Genomic DNA, 8,664 nt, shown 5'->3' on the forward strand with positions numbered 1-8,664 from the left:
TGCCTATATAAGCGGATAAAGATGCATCTTTTTACCCCATGCCTTCTTCTTCCCTGTGCTTCCCCAGCCTCGAGCTGCAGCACCCAAGCATCGATCTTTCCCACCGCCCAACCTCTCCAGCCATGGCCGGATCTGGCTCGCAGGGCAAGTGGATGACCTCCTCCGTCATGGAGAAGAAACTTCGGGAAGCGGGGTACCTGGCTGCGAGTATCGCGCACAGGCTCCCTGCCAAAAAGCAGATCATTCCTACTCTGGAGCCCAGCGAGAGAGTGGTGTTTATCCCTCACTTCCTCCGCGAACTAGGGTTTCCTCTCCACCCTTTAGTCCGCGGCCTCATGTTCTATTACGGGCTAGATTTCCACGATCTAGCCCCAAATTCCTTGCTCCACATTTCGGCATTCATCGTCGTGTGCGAGGCGCTCCTCCGCACCCCCCACTTTGGCCTATGGCTTAAGGTCTTCAATGTGAAGCTGAAAGTGGTCGATGGGCAACACGCGAACTACGGCGGCGCCATGGTGAGCAAGATCCCCAATGTCACTTGGCCCAAAGGGGCCTTCATGGAGACTGTGAAGGTATGGCAGCACGAGTTGTTCTACATCACCGAACCCCGCGGTACCACATGGACATCCACTCTTGAGTTTAAATTCAGACCCCCAATGCGGCTTGCGTCGGGGATCAACAAGGGTCTGGACTGGGCGTCGTCTGACGAAGCGGTGGTGCTGCAAAAGCGCATCAAAAATATGATAGAGAAGAACACCAGTCTCACCGATGTGATTCAGGTGATGCTTTTCCACTGGATCCTCCCCTGCCAGCGCCGGTCTCTCCACATGTGGGAGTTCAATCCAGAAGGGTCGCGGACCCTGCAGTGATTCTTCGGCACAACACACGAAGAGATCTGGAAGCTGCTCTTCAAGGCCCAGAAGACGTGGCCTGAGACGGCCGATGACATCAGCCTTGGCAGCGCGCATCCGGCCACCCCGGTAAGCATTTAGTTTCCGAACATAACTTCAGTTCGTAAATCAAAAGGTATGCTGAGCCTTCCATCCTTCAATCAGGGCTAGACAAAGAAGGCGGAGCGGATCAAGTGTTTGGCTCCGCTACCCGAAGACCCAGCCATTCCCCTGCTAACGAGGATGCTGGTCTCGGCGCCGTATCAGGCGCCGGAGAAGAAGGCCAAGAATAAGAACAAGGAGGCTAAAGGTGGCCCCCGCCGTAAAGGCACTTCGGACGCTGTGTCCGGAGAGACCGAAGCACCCTCCTCCCACTAGGGAGATGAAGATGGAGAGGAGGAGGCAGAGAGCGATTCTCCCCTTAAGGGGAGGAAGAAGAAGAGGGCGGCCTCCGTAGACCCGGAGGCAGGGACGTCCAAGAGAGGGAAAATATCTCTCTCGGATAGCTCGGGTTTGGATGACGAAGTCATCCCCGAGCGGCGCCCCAGGATGAAGCCCCAGACCGCATCGTAAGTATCCGAGATGCCTTACATATAGCCAGTCTTTTATGATTGTAGGATAACGTGTTATATTATGCGTTTCAGTCCGGCCCGTGACCTTCCCCAACTATCATCATCTTAGGGGAATTCTCTAGCGCCGGAGATGGTGGAGAGCGAGACGCCTCCACAAACCTCCCCGCCACACACCGTGGATGATACCGATGTGTTATCCCAAAGGACCTCTCAGGGCCACGGAGAAGTGCGGAGGCCACCAAGATGACGCCAGAGGGTAATGTCCTCGGCTTCTGAGAACATGGGGGGTACAACCCCCATGGAAGCTGACGACGGGGGCCCTGACCAGTCCGGCCCCCGGCCAAACACCATTCCAGAGACCCATGTGGCTCCGGAATCGAGTGAGCAACCCCCTTCAAAGGAGGGGGGAGCGCCAACTCCGGCGGCGACCTCCACTAACCCGGAGGCGCCGAACACTCTGATGGAGGCACTGCAACGCGCTTCCATCATGGAGGAGCACCGCACCCTGATGGGTGTGGTGGTTGAGAAGGTTCAGTCCGCCAAGAGCGGGCTGAACGAAGCCTTTACCAGCCTGCTAACAGGCTTCAAGGTATGCGATGTAATTTACTTAGCCGCTTTTCATATAAAAAATATGCCTGTGTATAGTGATAACCCACAAGTATAAGGGACCGCGACAGTTTTCGAGGGTAGAGTATTCAACCCAAATTTATTGATTCGACACAAGGGGAGCCAAAGAATATTCTCAAGTATTAGCAGCTGAGTTGTCAATTCAACCACACCTGGAAACTTAATATCTACAGTAAAGTATTTAGTAGCAAATTAATATGATAGTAATGGTAACGGTGGCAAAAGTAACGTTAGCAGTTTTGGTTTTATAGTGATTGTAACAGTAGCAACAGAAAAGTAAATAAGCGAAGAAAAATATGTGAAAAGCTCATAGGCAATGGATCAGTGATGGAGAATTATGTCAGATGCGATTCCTCATGCAATAGTTATAACATAGGGAGACATAGAACTAGCTCCAGTTCATCAATGTAATGTAGGCATGTATTCTGAATATAGTCATACGTGCTTATGGAAAAGAACTTGCATGACATCTTTTTTCCTACCCTCCCGTGGCAGCGGGGTCCTATCGGAAACTAAGGAATATTAAGGCCTCCTTTTAATAGAGTACCAGACCAAAGCATTAACACATAGTGAATACATGAACTCCTCAAACTACGGTCATCACTGGTAAGTATCCCGATTATTGTCACCTCGGGGTTAACGGATCATAACACATAATAGGTGACTATAGACTTGCAAGATAGGATCAAGAACTCCCATATATTCATGAAAACATAATAGGTTCAGATCTGAAATCATGGCACTCAGGCCCTAGTGACAAGCATTAAGCATAGCAAAGTCATAGCAACATCAATCTCAGAACATAATGGATACTAGGGATCAAACCCTAACAAAACTAACTCGATTACATGATAAATATCATCCAACCCATCATCGTACAGCAAGCCTACAATGGAATTACTCACGCACGACGGTGAGCATCATGAAATTAGTGATGGAGGAAGGTTGACGATGACGATGGCGACGGATTCCCCTCCCCGGAGCCCCGAACGGACTCCAGATCAGCCCTCCCAAGAGAGATTAGGGCTTGGCGGCGGCTCCGTATCGTAAACCGCAATGAATCCTTCTCTCCTATTTTTTCTACCCGAACGTGAATATATGGAGTTGGAGTTGGGGTCGGTGGAGCATGAGGGGGCCCACAAGGCAGGGGCGCGCCTAGGGGGGGTAAGCGCCCCCACCCTCATGGACAGAGTGTGGGCCCCCTGACGTTGATTCTTTCGCCAGTATTTTTTATATATTACAAAAATATTCTTCGTTGATTTTTAGGTCATTCCCAGGACTTTTATTTCTGCACAAAAATAACACCATGGCAATTTTGCTGAAAACAGCGTCAGTCCGGGTTAGTTCCATTCAAATCATGCAAGTTAGAGTCCAAAACAAGGGCAAAAGTGTTTGGAAAAGTAGATACGTTGGAGACGTATCAACTCCCGCAAGCTTAAACCTTTGCTTGTCCTCAAGCAATTCAGTTGACAAACTGAAAGTGATAAAGAAAAACTTTTACAAACTCCGTTTTCTCTTGTTGTTGTAAATATGTAAAGCCATCATTCAAGTTTTCAGCAACGATTATGAACTAACCATATTCACAATAACATTTATGTCTCATGTTTACTCATATCAATGGCATAATCAACTAGTGAGCAATAATAATTAAATCTCGGATGACAACACTTTCTCAAAACAATCATAATATGATATAACAAGATGTTATCTCGCTAGCCCTTTATGAGACCGCAAAACATAAATGCAGAGCACCCCTGAAGATCAAGGATTGACTAGAAATTGTAATTCATGGTAAAAGAGATCCAGTCACAGTCATACTCATTGTAAACTAACAATAATACATGCAAATGACAGCGGTGCTCTCCAACTGGTGCTTTTTAATAAGAGGATGATGACTGAACAAAAAAGTAAATGGATAAGCCCTTCACTGAGGGAAGCAGGGATTTGTAGAGGTGCTAGAGTTCGATTTTGAAATAGAGATGAATAAAATTTTGAGCGGTATACTTTCATTGTCAACATAACAACCGAGAGATCTCGATATCTTCCATGCTACACACATTATAGGCGGTTCCCAAGCAGAATGGTAAAGTTTATACTCCCGCACCACCAACAAGCATCAATCCATGGCTTGCCCGAAACAACGGGTGCCTCCAACTAACAACAATCCAGGGGGAGTTTTGTTTGCAATTATTGTGATTTGATTTGAGCATGGGACTGGGCATCCCGGTGACCAGCCATTTTCTCGTGAGTGAGGAGCGGAGTCCACTCCTCTTGAGAATAACCCGCCTAGCATGGAAGATACAGACAACCCTAGTTGATACATGAGCTATTCGAGCATACAAAACTGTCGGGGATATACCCCGCGATATGACCCGGCTGGATGTATAACCCAGCCGGACTTGGCGACTCACGAATGACCCGCTTTGACTGGATGACACACTAAGTAACCCGCCCGATCCTGGCGACTTATGGGTGACCTGGCAAGCGGATCGGAGGAGCGACAAGACCCGGGGGCCCAGGAGGCTCAAGGCCCAGAAGGCCGGCTTACGTTATGGTAGGCCGGCTTAAGAGGAAAGGCATGAGGAATATCTCCTTTACGAGGAAGCAAGACCCGGACTTGTAATCAACTTGTAAGAGAAGATAGACTAGTCCTAGTCCTACTAGGACTCCACATGTAACCCGCCCCTCTAACTTATATAAGGAGGGGCAGGGCTCCCCAAAGAGGGACGGGCAAGAAGAAACAATCTCTAGGGCTAGACACAACTAGGAGAGCCGGCTTACGGCGAGTCACTCATGATCATAATGAGACCTAGCCATAAACAGCATGTAGGGTTATTACCGGATGATGTTTCCCGGGGCCCGAAGCTGTCTAAATCCTCGTCTTGTGTGTTGCGTCTCTCGATTCCGCTCAACCCCTTCAAGCTACCACATAGATGCGTTGGCCTCGCGATTAAGTCCTTTCATGAGGACATCTGCCATGACAAATCCACGATAGTTGGCGCCCACAGTGGGGCTCGCGCACGGTGGTGTTGAGTTCTTGGAGGGATCTTAACTAAGGTTTCGAGAAGTTTGCAAATTTTCCGAGAAAGGTTTGAAAGGATCTACATCAGCTTTGATCAAGATCGGAAATTAAAGATTAACGAAGGTTACCCGGGCGATTGGCGAGACTATCAGAAAAGATCGCGAAGGTTTTCGTTTGGTTCAGTATTAGTATGCTGAAATCCGATGGGTGCAAATCATCAACATGCACAAGGACAAGTTATTCCAAGCCGCCGCCGTGGGTTGTTTCCACTGTTGGTTTCTACCATGAGTCGTTTTCACCGTGAACCGCCGGTGCCACGCCGGCTCTCCGCGCGAATTGCCAAAGCTGAGGAAACAATAAAAGGAAAAGAAGGAAAGAAGACTACGACAAAGACTCATAGGGGAATTTTTTAAAGACTCCTATGAATCGGAAATAGAGCCGGCCATGACCCGGACTCGTTCATCGACCGAGCCCGCGCCCTCGCCTCGAGGCGCCCGCTTCCGCTGCCGTTTCGAGCCCGAGCCGGCTTCGCCGCGCTGCCTCCTGGGTCAAACTCCGGGTCACGCTACCACCAAGTTAAAAATCGACGGCACGACCTGACCACTGCAGCCGCAGATCTCCATCGCTTCTGCGTCAGCCGCTGTAGCCGACCCCGAGCTTCCCTCGCCCCGTTGACCTGCCTAGCTCCATTCCTGAGTTGCCGGCTTTCTGCGGTGACTCCGAGCCGTGAGCCGCCCATAGGCTCCCCAAGTATCTGCGATCTCTGCGCTTTGTTCGGTCCGCGGTGGCGGCTCCGCCCCGCGCCGTCTGGCCATTGCTGCTTCTTGCGGCATCGAGTTGGATTCGATCTCTGCCTTGGACTTGCCAGGACGCGCGCGCTCCGCTTCGGACTCGCAAAAATCGCTCCGGCTCACGCACTACCACGAGCCGTCCCGCTCTGCTGGTAACCCCCGCACCGCAACCACCGCAGCAGGAGAGCCGTCGCTGACCGCACTCAACTTGCATGGCCGCGCTTCGCTTTGGCCTTGAGATGACCAATTTCTGCCACGAACCGCCTCCTGTTCAGCCCGTCGCTTCATTATTCCATAGTGAGCCACCAGCTGCTTGGGCCGCTGCTGCCAAGTCAACGGTCTTCACCGTCGTGGCCGCGCCTCGTGTAACTGCCTTTTGCTTCGTTTTGACAAGACGTTCTATGGAGAGAGCCAAGTTGATTCAATCGTCTCGTAGTATAGTGTGTCTACAGTGTACAGCCGCTGCTAGCCGGAATCAACCCAGCTGCCTTCTGTGTTTGTGTCCAAGTGATTGAGTATTGCATTGCTGATGTGGATTGGTCAAACCAAGCCAAGACAAAGACAGGGACAGAGATGGACTCGGACTCTGCTTTGACCTCGTTCCAAGCCGCCCCGCGCGAACCTCGCGACACCCGGAGCCTTGCCAACTGCGCCTCGCTTGCCGGGTTGCTTCCGCCGGTCTCCGTTTTTGCCTCTAAGTCGCCGCCGTGTTCCGAGTCGCACCAAGGCCTCAATTCTTGCACGGAGACAAGCTATACTAGTCATTCCTGTTCTATCCATGTACGTGGATTGACGAAGGCAAGTGTTTTCTGCATGTTCAAGGCTTTCTACAAATAACTGCCAACCGGCCGGAAGGATTACGAGAACCAGACGCACACATGAATTGAAAAAAAGAGAAAAAAAGAGGGGTCAACATGACCCAGAGGGTCCTTTTTGAGCGGCCCAGATCCAGTTCTGCTGTGGTTGGGGGCTACACATAGCCTCGTAAGCCGCCACTTTGCCTTTGCTGTTTGCAAGAGGACAGAGTTGCCAAATCGCCGTTGAAATTACTAAGGTGATCCATGATGATGTGTTTGAATCATCTGGCATCAAAGTACATCAGGTGATATCCATCTAAATTTATTTTATTAAACATATTGTTTTTATCAAAGAAGAATTACTTTGATCTATATATTTTTTGTGTACAGCAAAGGTGGTGCCACGTTGTGCATATGAAATGTAGGTCAGCACCATTACGCACCGGCGTCTGCGCCCACTTACTGATGGAACAGGTGTGCGTAAGTCACCGCCCATGCAGCTTGATCTACATCAACCTGCCGGAACCGCGTTGAGCCGCCCTTGCCGCTTTGAGCCGTCGGGGTTATATTAAGTCGTCGGCCTGCCTGAGCCGTCGGAACTATATTGAGTCACTAGTCTGCCTGAGCCACCTCTGTCGCAATAAACGGATCATCCGTCGTCCAAACAAATCAGGTGATATTCATCCAAGTTTGTTTTATTAGCACATGTTGTTTTTGTCAAAGAACAAGTTTGTCTTTGCCTTGGTCTGCAATATTGTTTATATAGGGCAATTATTTATGACAAAAAGTGATATTATACCACGAAGATGGAGGCACGCCAACATCTTTGGGCGCAGGTGGTCGTCGTTACTCAACGGACTCCCGCACCGGCTTACAACGCCGTGGCCGTCTCTCGCGATCACGCTGGCTTACAACGAGAAGGACAACTTGCCCGTCCGCACCGGTTTACAACACTGCGGCCGGTTCATCTATCTATGCCGCCTCAGATGTTGCGGTCATCTTTACCGTCCGTCTCTCGCGGCCTGGTCTACATCAACACACTAGGCTGCACCTGTCTGCATGAGCTATTCTTGAGTATGAGCAAGTCACTGCTTGGGAAGCCCGGTTTTTTTCCAACAAATTGGAGGCAAATTATCATGTATTATCAGCCGCCGTCTGCACTGGATGGCTCAATGGGCAGGCGCACAAGTCGCCGCCACTACAGTTTGGTTAAACTTCAAACAACCAGTTGGAAGGAACCATTGGCCGAGTTGCTGACATGGCTCATACGGGATCATTTATAAAACCCGTCGCAGTCACCTCAATCTTTTGTGGATTCACATCGCGCTATCAATGCCAATGATATGCACCTTCTCCTATGGTCAAATATGGAGAATCTCAAGCCAACTCCTTGAGTCGTCTTGAGACTCGGGGGCTACAATGGTATGACTCGGCAGAACTGGCCGGTTCCAATACATTCAAGAATTCCGGGTCATTGGAGGGAAAAATAACCCGGCCCCGGAGATTACTGCTTTATCAATGAAAATTTAAAAAACCGTCAGAAAAATTCCGGCTCACAATGATGCTTCCGGTTTACCATCCGGTTCAATTGAAATTTATCTACCACAAAGCTTTGAAGCTCTCAAATCCGGTTCAAAATCCGGCTCAAGATAAATTTGTCCCTTACAAATTTTTGAAGCTTTCAAATCCGGTTTAAAGTTCTGGCTCAAAAGAATTAATCTCTCGCAAGTTCGAGTTCTAAGAAAAGTTAAAGGTTGCCAAAAAGAACTTGCTGCCATGATGCGCGGTTCAAACATGAATATCCTGCCTTACGGCTTATCTTATTATGGTCACTTGGGGGCTTCCTGCTCATCGAGCGTAGCTATCGGTACCTTCTTGATCGGCGTAATACTAAATTTATGGTCATTTGGGGGCTTCCTGTTCAAACATAGGTCGTATTCGAACCAAAGAGAACATAGCTGTCGA

Source organism: Triticum dicoccoides, chromosome 1A (assembly GCF_002162155.2).
Source record: "Triticum dicoccoides isolate Atlit2015 ecotype Zavitan chromosome 1A, WEW_v2.0, whole genome shotgun sequence".
In the NCBI taxonomy this organism is placed as follows: Eukaryota; Viridiplantae; Streptophyta; class Magnoliopsida; order Poales; family Poaceae; genus Triticum; species Triticum dicoccoides.